Raw genomic sequence first — 15,513 nt, 5'->3', positions numbered from 1 at the left:
CTTCTAAATTAAGGAAATGATACAGGGAAACGAATAAATCATTACACGCCACGAGTGAACTTAATAAGCGATCAAGCGATCACGTCATATTTGGCATTGTAATTTCATCTTAAACAACGCTCATTATCCATCCCCGTGCGGTATAACCTATTATTAAATAATAAAAAAATAATAATTATAAAAATATATATAAATATATATAAAAACAGATTTAAAAAAAGATATATCTTTTTTTGGATCTGCGCGCGCATCTTTTTTTTGGACATGCGCACGCGCATCTTTTTTTGGACATGCGCGCGCAGGTCCAAAAAAAGATGCGCGTAGACCCGTAACGTTTCCCCTTGTTTATGTGTCCTGTAATTGTTGTTTCGGCTTTTAAAATACTTTTGGAACTTCTCAGCCCTAGTGTGCGATCTCCCCATTCTTCACTTGATAAACACTTAAAACATTAGTTTGCCAGCTGCTGGTCAGAGATGACTATGGGCATCAAGATAATTAACATGAAAAAGTTCAGTGTTAAATTTCACATGACATGTCATTCACAGCTGCTAGTCAGTGATCAAAGTGTGAATTTCAAATTCAACAATATGGCCAAATATTCAGGTATAACTTGAAAAACATTCTGCAGTTACACTTATGCTAGAACAATAATCCCTGCTCAGATGCATCTAAAATACAATTTAAGACAATAAAATGTGTGATAAACACTTAAAACATTAGTTTGCCAGCTGCTGGTCAGAGATGACTATGGGCATCAAGAGAATTAACATGAAAAAGTTCTGTTAAAATTCACATAACATGTCATTCACAGCTGTCTTGACACGTATGGCTTCACAGGTCTAACTTGAAAATACATTCTGCATTAACATTTTGCTAGAACAATCAATGTAGCAATGTAACAATGTAGAAAAATATAAATAAAATAAATCCATGTCAAATTTCACGTTGCCTTATTAGCAATAACTACATAACTTACAAATGGGTGTAACACACATTTTACAAACTTTTGAGTTATTAACCAGCAATTAGTCTGAGAACACAACACAAAACAATTATGTGAACTTGTCAAATTTCACAGCTGCTAATCAGAGCTGACTCCAAGAGGGAAAACCTGTTTCTTTATTTCATTTTTCTTTTTGCAACGTTTAGACAAGACAAAGCTTTTTCTTTAGAGATCGCACACAGAGCATTTTGGGCCATTATCCAGGAACACGTGTTTCAAAGGTGTACTTAAGGTCCTCCGGATAGGAAATATTGAGTGCATAAAGGAGGCCGAGAAGGTAGGCCATGGGAGTATCCGGAAGGTCCTTTACTACTATGGATTCCTACTACTATGGATTCCTCTAAGATGAGTGCGATGTTTTGGATCTTGGGGGATGAGGCTTCAGCCACACAGGACATACAGAATTCCCACAGTGACTTCCTTGGCAGCCACGTCATCTGGATCAGTTTCCTGTTTGAGGACATTAAGAAATATGATTTTCAATTCAAACTCACATCACATACTACATGTCTTGTAGGGAGCCAGGCATCTCAAATTGGATTGTCATATCCAATATGAAGTTGTCTGTCATTTTAGCTTTGTTGTTGAAGGACCATTCCGGTGTATACTGATCCATATCCCCGTCATTCAAGCCCATCTGGTGCTGTCCATGGGAAAAAAATTTTAAGCAAGCACTCCGATTGGTCAATTCCCATTCTAGAGTGTGTTTAAATGCCTGGTGAAAGAACAGACAAAAATAATGTGCCTAATTACAGAAAGTATCGCTACGCTAACTAGCTGAAACTACTTTCATGAGCCTAGTTTCCATAACAACGTTCAACTGTTACATTGTTTCACTTGCGCAGTAGGAACGAGGCGCTTTTACTATAGGAACTATTTTCTGATGGAGATGAACTCGGGCAGAAAGCTTGAATTTGAGGGCAAATTAACCCTCAATATGAAAACATTTTACAATATTGTTGATAATGAAGATGGTTTGTGTTATTGATTTGCAATCTTACACTCAATGGTGTTCTTGAATGTCATTATTGGTACTTGAAGCACAGGACTTCGGAACTCGGTGCAAGCGCCTCGTTCCTACGGCTGTGCTTTGCGTAGCAATGACATTCAAGAACGCCATCTTGTGTAAGATTGCTTAAAAGAACCGATCACAGGTGGCCAGAGTAGGAAATGTGACATCCACTATCCCTCAGCACAAGTGCTTCCCAGGGCCAGAGCCGTATATAGAGAGAGTTCCGCCAACTCTGTTTAGAACGTTCAGGACAATTCTGTCGTGGATTGGTTCAAAGGTAGTCACGTGTTTTGTGTACGCCATCTTACAGACCAAACATTAATCAATCGTCATTACCATGCTATCAAGGCAAGTGCGACAACTTACAAGAGAGGAATATATATCTGTAATATCATTACTTTTCGAAAGAAAATGTTGTGTTGTGTAGCCTATGGTTGCTCTCTAAGGCCCGGACGTGGTAAACGTCTGCATCATTTCCCTCAGGACCCTACTAGGAGGAAATTGTGGGAGCAGAGGGTCAGAAGGATGAACTGGAAGCCGAATAATTTTTCCTTGTTGTGTGAGGTAAGAACATTTCTATCATGGACTTTGTAAAGAAAACACATTTGGAAAATATTATTGTACCCCATCAATTCATGGCATGCTTCGAAAAAAGTACTAACCAAAGTGAATTTGATTTGAACTTAGCCTAGTAGTGTTAAGCTACACGATGCTCGCTAGCTCTTTGTGCCTTTTTTATGCTAATGCTAGCACTGAACTCCGGGACAAACAACCTGCATCTGCCGTCTGTATTTTTCCACCAGGCTCTTTTATGCATAAGTATGCATAAGTATGCACTGATTATATGCCAGTCTGTGAAAATCTATGCAATTTTTAGAATAATGACAACTATTAATACTACATCATTGCAAGGCTAGCCTACTTGACGTGCTATCTTTCTGCACTGCCGCATTTTACCCTGCATTCTTTCAAAACACCGGCTGCATTGTCTTTGTTTATGTTCATGCATGTCAGAAAGATTGTGATTAACTTTGCACGGAAATCATGTGGATATATTGCAAACAAATGCCCTTTTGCAGCATTGCTTGGTCAGCTATTTCTCGAGTTACAGATAATACATGGTCAGTTCATGTTTGCTGGAGAGATTTATGTTACTCTTGTCTAGAGTCTAGTGCAAACAGCATGGTGCCAAAGCGCTTATGTAATCCATGCAATAACTATGCATTGGGTAGATGCCATTCTGTGACAATCCATTACCATCATTTACTTTCTCTTTGAAATTGCATTAAAATGTCTGACTCCGTTTGTAGGACCACTTCGATGAGACACAGTTAGAGTCACAGAGCTGATGGTGTTAGGAAGCTCAAGCCAAATTCCATCCCAACACTGTTTGTCTTCACCCCACCGACACCGCCCAGCAGACCCACCAAACGAACCGGACTGAAGATGAACCATCTCTGAATGCAAACATTCAGAATGTATTCAGAATGTATTATACGCTATATAGTGTAAGAAGTAAAGATATTAAAGATTGTCTAATACAAAATGTATACTTTTACCGTAATATTTGAGATGTTTTAATGGCTCTTCCCTGATTTCACTGTTGATATTTTAATATGAATATTGAATATGAATTTTCCTGTTGGAGGATCTTCCTGAGAGTCTGTTGTTTAAATGTTGTACAAATTATTGCGTACTGCTAGGATTTGAATGCAAACATTCAGAATGTATTATAAGTTATAGTCTAAGAAGTAACCAAAGTTATTTTTATATTGCTAACGTCTGATTCATTTTTTATGAAAGAGAAAACTCTTTAATTGATAAACAAAATCATACGTGTATGGTCTTTTTTCCCTTGGGCATTAGTCATCAGTCAGACTTTTAACAATAGACACAGTCTGATCATGACACCCACCTAGGCCACGAGAGGGGTTAATTTGATGTTTAGGGGAAATATTTATAGTCTAGATTAAAATAAATAACCAAGAAGTTGTAATTTTTAGCCAATGTCTCAATAAGTAATCGTAGGCTACACGGCGACGGCTATCGGAGAAGGTAAGGTGAACGTGGCTCCACTGATAGGCGATCAGGGCTCCAGAGTGCGACCTAATTTCTTAAGGTGTGAGTTAAAATTGAATGAGGTCGCTCCGGTGCTACTTGCAGGAGGACGAGCAGATATGAAGCAGTCGATAGTAGATTATTTTAAGAAGAAAAATGTCTCGGAGGAGGAAACAAATGAGGCTGTTGTTGGTGCTGGAGAAGGGTTAGCAGAGGAAGCAAAAATAATCTCAGATTCTTATTCTGAAGAGGACAGTGACAGGTTGGCGAAAGAGGCGGGGGCAGTGGGGAGAAAAAAAAAAAGTATTGTTTTCAACAAAAATGGCTGGCGCAGTTCCCGTGGTTGCGTTATGAGGGACAAACCATGGTGTGTGTACTGCAGGACATGTGGTCCGTTGCAGGCAAAACACATTTTGTAAATGGGTCTACACAATTCAAAGTTCAGTCATTAAAATTACACAATGAAAGCCAAAAGCACAAGACGTGCAGGGACCGCTGCATCACATGAAGCTCCCAGTCTCTCCCCACCTCATTTAATCGGATAGATGAGACCAATCGCTCGGCGGAGAATGAACAAATGATCATCAAGTTTAACACCGCCTACAACATCGCTAAAGAGGAACTCCCGTTCACAAAATGATGAAGAATAATGGACTGAACGTCAACCCTACATATTCCAACGACACTGCGTGTGCACAATTTGTGGGAGTTATAGCAGACACACTCAAGGGAAAGACCGCTGACAAAGTCGCATCCGCCCCCTACCTCTCGTTCATGCTTGACGGTTCCACTGACAAATCCACCAAAGAGTGCGAGATTATATATGCCCATATCGTTGAAGATGGAAAACCAATATTCTTATTGGCCATATTGTGGTTGAACATGCCCATGCAGAAGGTAAGGAGTGTGTCTCATATAGCCAAATGATAATAACTATATCGAAAAATGCTCTATAGGTTAATTATAATTTCCGTTAGAATTAAATTATTATTTAATGCCATCATGCCCAGGTATCTTATAAAAACACACAGAAGTGTGTGTGTGTGTGTGTGTGTGTGTGTGTGTGTGTGTGTGTGTGTGTGTGTGTGTGTGTGTGTGTGTGTGTGTGTAAATATAAATATTCCATGTTATGTGCTTAATTTAAGGCGTTTATCTATCTTTATTTTTATTCTTTATCTATTTATTTGTCAATCTTTCATAAACATAAGGTCATGTATTAATAACACTCTATACAAAGAAAAATATGGTGCTACCTAATTTGTTTTGGTGCTACTAAATGAAAAGCTAGGTGGCACCAGTGCTACCTGTGAAAAAGTTAGTCTGGAGCCCTGTAGGTGATGTAGGCATAATTGTCTGTCTTCTCGAGACGTTCAACGTGATATATTTGTAAAAGCGTTTATATTTTAGCAAAGTATGAGAAACCTTTTAACATTCACAAACAGTTTATGATGATAATGAGCGATTTGTTGCAACATCCCATCTTCGTTCCATTGGCAGACGTTGTACAGTGAGCTGACTTGGGTCTACAAGATGGCACCCATGATTTCAGTTGGCAGAACTCTCTCTATATACGGCTCTGCCCAGGGCTATGTGATGCACCCGCTGCAGAGCAGCAATCACACCTCCATCATCAAATTTGCTGCTGCAATGGGTTGGTGCACCTGATCAGCAGAAACAACAATCAAATGGGCCTATACCTAAAAAGGAGCCCTATGAATTAATAAGCCATTTAAAAGGCCCCATAGCATGAAATTTTCACTTTGAGGTTTTCTAACATTAAGTTGAGTTCCCCTAGCCTCCCTATGGTCCCCCAGTAGCTAAAAATTGAGTTAGGTGTAAACCGAGAAGTAGATATCTTGCGCCGTCTTTGAAAAAAGGATCGCTGAAACGCTTCGATTTGGCTTCCGGCCCCATATGACGTCATATGGGGCCATGTTACCTCCCCTTTCTCTGCTTGGCCCGCCCAGAGAATTTTGCCCGCCAATGAGACAATGAGCTAGGACCGTGCGAGCGCCACGTGTGTGTGTGAATACACACTGTAACGCAAGTGTTCTTTGTTATTTGGATAACCGTTCCGCTGTTGGTGTAAAGGCCCATTCACACCCTACGGTAAATACGGATATGGACGCTTTTGTCTGGTCCCGGAGGTCGTCCGTCAGTGGGTCCGTCGCCTCTGAGCTTACGAATCCGGAGTGCTCCGGACAAACCGGAGCACTACCACCGGAGATCAAGGCGGCAGTAGAGGCAGAAGTCCCAACCACGAGAGTAGTAGGCCTATAATAACTGATATGTATATATATTTTGTATTTAACGTTTTATACTTATATTATACTATATACTTGACCGTATAATTTTATTGTTCACCTGCTTTGGCAATGCAAATGTATATTTTTTATGCCAATAAAACTTTTTTGAATTTAAATTTTGAGCAGAGAATCTGCAGGTTGGTGAGGGGTGCCACATGCCACCTCCATGTACACTTTGTGCCGGATGACACAGAGCATAATCATCTCCTCTACAGATACCATGTTTGCGATTGTCGATGCCGGTCATTTTATACACGACAGTCACTGCTCTCTAGAGGTTGTTTTGCGTAACATCCATAACACTGAAACCGGACGGAGGTATGAAGGGTAGTCCTGGAGACAACGTTTAGTACGGACGGACAAATTTCGTCCGGATCCGGAGGTATGAGGCGGCCTTCATGGCGCATAACATGCAACACAATAACGCAAGCTTGCATAAAGCTCCCATTTGGTGAAAAGACTAGACTGCGTCGGGTTGGTTGAGAAGGAATTGGGAACCGCGACATGGAGGAAAAAAGGATTGTTTCCTAGGATTGTCCGTCGGAGCCCCGCTGTAGCGGGCAGTGGGGCTGGGCGGGCAGCCCCGGGGTTGGCCAGCGTTCAGCAGGTAGCCCCGGGGGTGGCCAGCGGGCAACGGGGCTGGGCGGGCAGCCCCGGGGGCGGCCAGCGTTCCGCGGGGCTCCGACGGACAATCCTGGGCAACAATCCTTTTCTCCTCCATGTCGTGGTTCCCAATTCCTTCTCAACCAACCCGACGCAGACAACCCCGGGCAACAATCGCGGGCAACAATCCCCTTCTCCTCCATTTCATTTCTCCATTGAGTCTGTAGCCTACTTAATATTGACGTGGAAGTGGAAGAACCAGAGGCGTCTGAGAACCCGTCGCAGTCGTTTGAGATTCATAATATCATACAGAGGCGCAAACAGCTTTTGACCATGATAATATATATTATATAGAGCTCCAGGACTCCCGCCGGAGCACCCGGAGTGTTCAGTGTTCCACTGTAAACACTAGCGCATGGTACCGTGGCTGCAAGCTGCTCAGGGCCACACTCCCACCCTCCACCTTGACCCGCCTCTAAAAACGGCACGTTTGTGGAGAGCTCATTGTGGGACTGGCTCGTAGTGGCTGTAACTCTGCACCAAGGCTGAATTTCTTGAACGTCTTCAAGTACTGTATTATGGGCGCACTAACACCTTTATTAAAGCATCCATAAAATAGCATGCCATGGGACCTTTAAACAAATAACATTTCCTAGCATTCAGCTAATATCTCCACATGATCCAATAGCTATGCGACCCCTGAGGGTGTTGTAAAAAAACTCTTGTCTTCTCAGCAGCACGTAGGCTGATAACTATGAAAACTATGTCAACTACACTACCGTAATTTCCCGCATATAGGCCGCATCGTGGACAAACTGCAAGCCTTTAATTTATGTATTAAAAAAACAATTGTGTGCATGAGAATGGTGAGAGCACATCAAACGCGCGTAGCAGCTAGGACCCGTCTTTCTTTACTGTCTCAGAGTGTGTGTCGCTGTTAAACACCCGACAATGAGCTAGTTTACCATGATAAGACTGCCATATGAATCTGGAAAAAATGAATAAAGACAGGATTTGGTCTCCTATATTTCCTATGCAGGATAACTCATGTGTGTTTCCATTGAAAACAAGAACATTCAAAGTGATCCTAAACTTTAAACCTACTCTACGTTCTGTTGGGCAAAAGCATCAACCAAGAAATTTAAACAAATAATACAAACTGAACTTCCACCATCATGCATAGCGCACATTTAAACAGATAAAAGAGCAGAGAGGAGCCAGCTCAATAAAAGCATCTTCCCTCATGGTATAATCTATCTATCTATAATCTATGGTATAATTCACCCCTGTGAGATGCGTGCCAGCTCACCAGCATAACCTGCAATGTCCACAAAACCAAGGAAATGGTTCCAACCCAATGTAGAAGAGTATATCACCCTTGTAGTTATGTGGCCCAGAACATTTGACTCGGACTGTAAGAAAAATAATAGCTTGTAGCCTGTAGAGGCCTAGACCTAATCACTAGTATCAAAAGAATGACCTGACAGGTGGTGAGTGATATGGCTGTGATCTAGCCCCCTAGTTCTAGCCAAAGCAGGTAGCCTCGGTCTAACATCTGCCGACAACAACCTGTATATCAAAGCAGCATCTTCCTCATGGTATAATCTGAAACCCCTGTCAAATGTGCCAGAGGGACTCACTTCACAACCAATAAGCTTTTATATAAGACAGGCTTCCCTTCCCTCTCTCAAGCAGTCCGAGGGCGAAACAGAAATAAACTTTCAGATTTTCTACTTGTGTAGTATTTTCAATTACAGTAGGCCTATCTTCATTTTACAATTGTATCTCTATGCTTGTAAAATTTATATTAATGACCATTAATACTTACAAGACACTGCTTGAAAAGTAGATTAGGATCTTCACGTAGGAACACAGGAAGTCCTTTCATGGCTGCTTCCTTGCCGTGTCTGACGATGTTGGTGGTCTCAAAGAAAAAAAGAAAAAACAGAAAGATAGCTCTAATAATAGCAAGACTAATTGTAATTCAACAGATTGAATTTCATCTGGGCAAAAGTATTGTTTGGTACTGTACTGTGCACACACCTCATCATCAAGCTTTCTCAGTATCTCCTTCAGGTCCTTGCCAAACTCTGTTTTTCGAGCGCGGTACAAACTCAGCAGTAGGGGCGCATATTTTTCTACAGCAGCTCTGAATGTTCCGAGTAGATCTTTGTTTGTAATACAGAAAAACTCCTCACAAATCTGTAAAATGCAGGAAAAAACAAATATGTACAGAGGAATAGTAAGTAAATTGGGAGAATTTGTAACCTGTCAAAAATTGTCTATAGCCATTATCATTTTTAAAAGCATTTACAGCCTCTCCAGGTTGTAGTGGGTGCCTGCTTGCGTGAATGAACGTGCGTGCACGTGTGTTCGTGCGTGTGTGTCGTCGCTTATTCGCTTCAAATACTTTCTTTTCTTTTCAAAACTTGGGAATTAATACGGCGCGGTAAATAAAGTATTTAAAGCGAATAAGGGACGCTGTTTTTGTTGTTTATTTGGTTTTGAACGAATAGTTTTGGACGCATGCATCGGCTTTGAGTTTGTTACTTTGAAATCACACACACACACACACACACACACACACACACACACACACACACACACACACACACACACACACACACACACACACACTTGCCCGAGTGATGCCGCAGCGCGTTGACTAGTCCGTTCTGAGGCGTCCATAGGCTTTATGGTTTGTGTGTTTGAAAGCCGTGACACTCCTTTACCAGTTGGCCTGAAATACTCGACTTGATTCGGAGGACTCACCTGCCTCAGCCATTTTTCATATCAAAGCAGTGAAGGCGGGGGGAGGGGGAAGCGTTGCTTTGAATAGCTCCACAGAGTCAGCTTCCCTGATCACAGGTGGCAGACTATTCCATAGGAAGGGAGCCCGGTAGGCGAACACTCTCTGTTGTTGGGAAAAACAGTCTGCCTAGTTACTTGACCAGATAAAATGAGACGGAGAGGTACTAAAGTCTATCAGCACGAGGGCCTCGGATTTATTGAGTAAAGTAGCAAAGGTAATACAGATTCATAAAGCGTGAGAGATCGAATATTCTACGTCCCCTAACAGCGCTGAGGTCGTCCGGAGCTTCGCCTCCGAGGAGGTTCTGCCTCGGAAGAGCTCCCGTGATTTGGTGCATGAGAAACTTATAGTATCTTTCATGGCCAGGTGTGTGTGCTAGCCTTTGTGTGTGTTATCGAGGGTTCTCTTGTCCCTGAGCCTCCGAGTTGTTTTGTCTTTCTGTGTGATGTGTGGCCTCGCCATCTAGCTGAGGCAGCCTAAGATTTCGCTTGGCCGGGTGTATGGGGAACCACGTGGGAGAAACGCTACTCATGCTTCGGACATGAGTATGCCATACACACCCCTCCTAGGGGGTGGCATCCACCCCGGCCTTACATTGCATACATCCCTTTTCCCAATGACACAGAGTGTCCTCCGTAGACTGATGGGGAGAGGGCTCGAGGGTCGTCTTCACCCTCTTGAATGTGTGGTATGTTGTGTTTATTAGATTTGGGCCCAGGGTTGACTATATTCATAATGTAATGTCCATTTAGGTTATTTTTGCCCATCATATCCCCCTCAAGTCGTCGTCAGACGACTTTTACTTAAAAATAACGACAAACTCGACCATTCAAAAAAAAAAAATAATAATAAAATAAATAAAATAAAAATACCAATAAAAACGGCTGTCCCCCTCAACCCGTCGCTAGACGGCTTCACTTACTAGGGACACGAGGGGTTGGACCTCAGCGCTTGACGTATCATTGTAGCATCATCAATAACATCAGAAAGACGACAAACTTGACCATAAAAATAAGCAACCATGAGCATGGGATCCTAATATCTTGCTTGGCCGGGTGTATGGGGAACCACGTGGGAGAAACGCTACTCATGCTCCAGACATGAGTATGCCATACACACCCCTCCTAGGGGGTGGCATCCACCCCGGCCTTACATTGCAGTATCCCTTTGCACAATGACACGGAAGGCAAGGTCAAAACAGAACATGTGATTAAGCAAGAAATTGAGATTATGGTATTAAACCAAAACAATTAAGGAAATCAAAATACAAATCTTTTTTTTTTTTTTTTCAAGTCTAAAGTTAAAGTTATTAAAAGGATAAATCGAGTCAAAGTCATTAAAATCGAAAGATAAATCAAATCAATCCCTCCTAGCGGCCCGGTGGGGCACACAAACAAACCAACAGCAGAATACGAGGCTATATATCATCACGTATTCTCCTTTCAGCACCTTCAGCTATAGAAAAATAAGATAAAAGCAAGCGGGAACATCCTTCATTAGCCCCTGCCAGGGATGCACATGGGAGTATGGGCGGTAGCACCCCCATACTAATTAAAAAGACCCGTTTATTCAATGGCCCTGGCAGGGCGTTATCCTGGTGAGCATGAGCAATACAGCGGGGAATATTATTGCAAAAAATGGCATTCTACCTTAACCGGGTTATAGGCTATACAGCAATTGAAGCAAATACAGCCAGGGGTGCCCTCAAGCCCTAAAGGAACGGGCCGCAGCCCCTGGTACCGGAACGCAGATCCCTGGTCCGAGTGGCGTGGCTGCATCAGGTGGGAGGAGGGGGCGGTGCTGTAGCCGGGGACGGGAAGTGGGGCCGCCCACCTGGAGAGGTTACTAGCACTTCACAGGTAGGGGGAGGGGGAGGGGCAGGGACTGGGAATGGGGAAATGCCCACCTGGAGAGGTTACTAGCACTTCACAGGTAGGGGGAGGGGGAGGGGCAGGGACTGGGAATGGGGAAATGCCCACCTGGAGAGGTTACTAGCACTTCACAGGTAGGGGGAGGGGGAGGGGGCGTGAAGCTGTGGGTAGGGGAGGTCGTACCCATAGCCAAGGGCCGTGGTTTCCAGGTGTCCTCCTTGACCGACCTGGTCAAGCTGGTCAGGGAAATCCATCAGGGGCATGAGGGGAACCGCTTCGAAGTAGGGAGGGGGTCGGTGTCTCTCCTTTTTGTCCCTGTTGTGCTCCTGGCTCGCCTTCTTTACATCCATTCGCAGGAGTCGTTTTCTCAGGTCCTGGTCCTCCTTGACATCCTCTTCCTCTCGGTCTTGTTCTAGGTTCACGTGGTGCGTGACAGCCTCCTCCCATTCCCGGAAGGTCATTCTCCCGAGTCCAATCACTGTTTTGAGGCCCTCGCGGGTCTTGGCGTTGAGGCCCGTCTCTACTGCTACCCGGAACATGGCTTCCGTTGCATCGGTGGCCCCGGGTCGGGTTCCAAATCCGTCTTTCCACCGTTGCGTGGCTCTGCTGATGTATTCACACGCCGCCTCTCCTATCTTCCTTCTCAGGCCGGTCATGCATGCAGCTGAATTTTGGGCGGGATAAAGGCCCCTCAGGGCGTCCCACCATGTGGGGCGGTAGGGGTCGAAGGGGCGGTCGTCTGGTTGTCTCGTGGTTTTGGCCACGTTTTCCACGTCCTGGAGTGGTTGGGGTCCTTCGCTTCGCATGAGGACTGCTCGGGCGTCTCCCATTGTGAGTCGGTCCGCGGTGGTCAGATGCTCGAAGATTCTGATCCACTTGCCCGCTCCTTCTCTGATCGGGGGAAGGTCCTCCACTATTCCGCGGAGGTCGCGGTGGGTCCATGGAACGTAGATTGGTCTCCCTGTCTGGGTCTCCATTAGCGGGTACATTGGTTCCGTCCCCCCGTCCGGGGCGAGGTTTTCATGGATCCCGTGGGCTTGGGGCTGTTGTGGAGGGGGTCCCGGGGTTAGGGGTCCTCGGGGAGTGCTGGTGGCGCGTGTATTCGGGGCCGGGGTCGTGGTGTTCCCCTGGTCCGTTATGTGGAGCTGATCAAACCGATTCCCGTGACGTGATTCTGTGTCCGTTTCTCCTGTCTTCGCTTTCTTCATCCGCCGGTCTCTGTCCTCTTGGAGGTACTGACTCCGGCGGTACACTTCTTCTCGGAGGTGGTGGGTCATTTGGTCTAGGATTTCTTGTTTCCATTGTTCGTCTTGGGGGACCCAGTCTAGGGTGTCGGCTGTATCTTCAACTCTGTCCTCTTTTTTCTTTCCTTTTCCCTTCCCTGATTTCTTCTCTTTCAGGTTTGGCAGGCTGGAGGTCCGGGAGTTTCTCCTGCTGCTTGCTGGGGATTCGCTCCGTACCCGTGTTCTCTCTGTCTTTCGTCCGGACTGTCCTTGCGATGACGGCCCAGGCCTGGGTTCGGGGGAAGGGGGTCGGCTAGACCCGGAGTTCGAGGAGGAGGAGGAGGAGGACGACGGGGAGTGGGAGGACGAGCGAGGCCTGGGTTTACGTCTCCCTGTCCCTTCCTTGCTCCGGTGCTTGGTCTCGGTTGGTTCCTGTCCCAGGGGACCGGCTCTCCCCGGGATCATCTGACATTGAAAGGGGATTGTCGGTGCTCTTAGTTCTTCCTTTGCTCTCCGTCCTCCTTGTTTGCTGACGTGAGCCTCTGGCCCGCTTGGTTTCGAGTCTGTCTCTTCGGGGTCATGCCATGTTACCGTAACCGGGGATTGGGGTGTAGCGTAGTCTATCTCGACTACTGGGTTCATGGGGTGGCGGGGCGGGATGGGTGGGGGGCGGTGGGGGGTCAGGTTGTTGTAAGGGAGTGGGCGGGCGTCGGGAGGCTGTTGGGCATCTGTGCCTTCTTTAGGTACGGGGGGGTACAGCGGGGTCGTAAAGTTCGTCCAGGACGGGGCTGTTGGGTTCCCCCGGACTGGGTCCTTCGTGGGAGGGGCCGGGATCGGTGGAAGGCCCGAGGCCATCGCTTTCAATATCCACATGCTTTTCTCTCTTTTCCGCTCCTGGATGTCGAGGGCGTCCTTCTGCCCTGCCCGGCTCCCCGCGTTGTCGCGGCGGACCCTTGCCTGTTCGTACTGGGCGCGGATGTGTGCGTGTATGGCGCCTCGGCTGTTATGATCGTAGGGCCCCTGTTTCATCACCCCTTCCCGTTGCCACCCTTTAATGTAGTCATCGTATCGTGCTTCCCATTTCTTCCTTGCGCTGTCGTCCAGGATCTTTCCTGGTTCGAGGTTTAGAGTTAACCAGTTCAACGCTCTGATTCTCTGCTGGTCCGCCATTTCGTGCGTCCTCCTCTGGTTGATTTCTACTGTCTTGTTCAATCGCCCAGCGGCTCGTCTGGACTGCCTTGTGGTGTGCGTGTTCTGGGAGCGCGATGGGGTGTGGCCCACGTACGCCCCGGGATGTGGCGGGTCCCGGAGGGGGTAGTCAAAGTCAAAGTCAAGGTAGTCGGGGGGGGGGGGGGGGGGGTCGTAGAGTGGCAGCCGGGGAACCCTAAACTCTTTTTGGGCCTGATTTACATATGAGGGCGGATGAGGAGCTGATCAGTTGCCCTCTGTCCCTCTTGGAGGAGGGGGGGGAAAACAAGGGAGGGGCAAAAACAACATGGCCAAGAGGCGTTATTCGACATAGACAAATATTTCACAAAGCCCATCATATGTTATTCACGCCATTACCAACATTTCAGAATCTGTATGGGAGGGGGGGGTACAACAACATGACATAAACCACCAAAACAACATAGCCAAGGGACGTTATTCGACATAGACAGATATTTCACAAAGCCCATCATATGTTATTCACTCTTCTTGTCGTTAATAACCATAACTATAATAATCAATCCGTAATAATGCAACCTGGATAACAGGAAGGCACAGTCTAAAATATTTCATAAACGTTGTAGGAAAGCATGGTTCAGTTCTAGGTTCTAGATGCGGACATGAAGCATGAGTTCCGCCTTCTTTAGTTCCGAGCCCTAACGGCGAGGGTTCTCTGCGTAAAGGGATGCCTCTTTTTTTTTTAGTGTGGGGAAAGCTCATAAAATAAATAAAAGTAAATACAATAAATATTTAAAATAAATGAGAAATGAGGTGAAAGGGATGCCTCTTTTTTTTTTTTTTTTTTTTTTTAAGTGTGGGCAAAGCTCATAAACAAAATGTTATTATTATTATTTTTTTTTTTTTTTAATAAATGAAAATGAGGTGATATATCTATACCTATCTCTTTATAGGCCTACGTATAACTTTCTGTTAGAGTGAGAAGTCCATTTCTCCCGTACTCCCTCCTGAATTAAAATTTATTCTGTCTTTTGAAACCTCGTCAGGTCTGGGGAGGGGGTCGGTGTATCTCGATTTGTTTTCGAGGGCCTGTAACCCTGCCAGCGCTCTGGACACCGACCCCTCTGGAGTTTGGTTTCATCCTTCCTCTGGATTCATCCTTGGGCCAGTGGGATCTGCCAAAACATTCTCCCTTACATATATACTTTACGAAACTTCCACACCATCTATACACAGTCCTAGTTACACATTAGATCTCAACTCTTGTGATATGCATGGATTCTGTGTCTAGTGTGATATTTTCCATAGACTGCTCTTCTCTCTATCCGGGGCTGTGTTATCTGCCAAAACCCATAGAGGGTCAGGAGGAGGCTCACCAGCTTCAGCATTATTATGTGGCTGTTGCTCCTGTTGGGGACCACAATGGAAATAAGACTGGGACTTTTGTGTTTCAATCCT

Source organism: Micromesistius poutassou, assembly GCF_964030765.1.
Source record: "Micromesistius poutassou genome assembly, chromosome: 2".
NCBI classification, from domain to species: Eukaryota; Metazoa; Chordata; class Actinopteri; order Gadiformes; family Gadidae; genus Micromesistius; species Micromesistius poutassou.
This window is presented reverse-complemented; position numbering follows the sequence as displayed.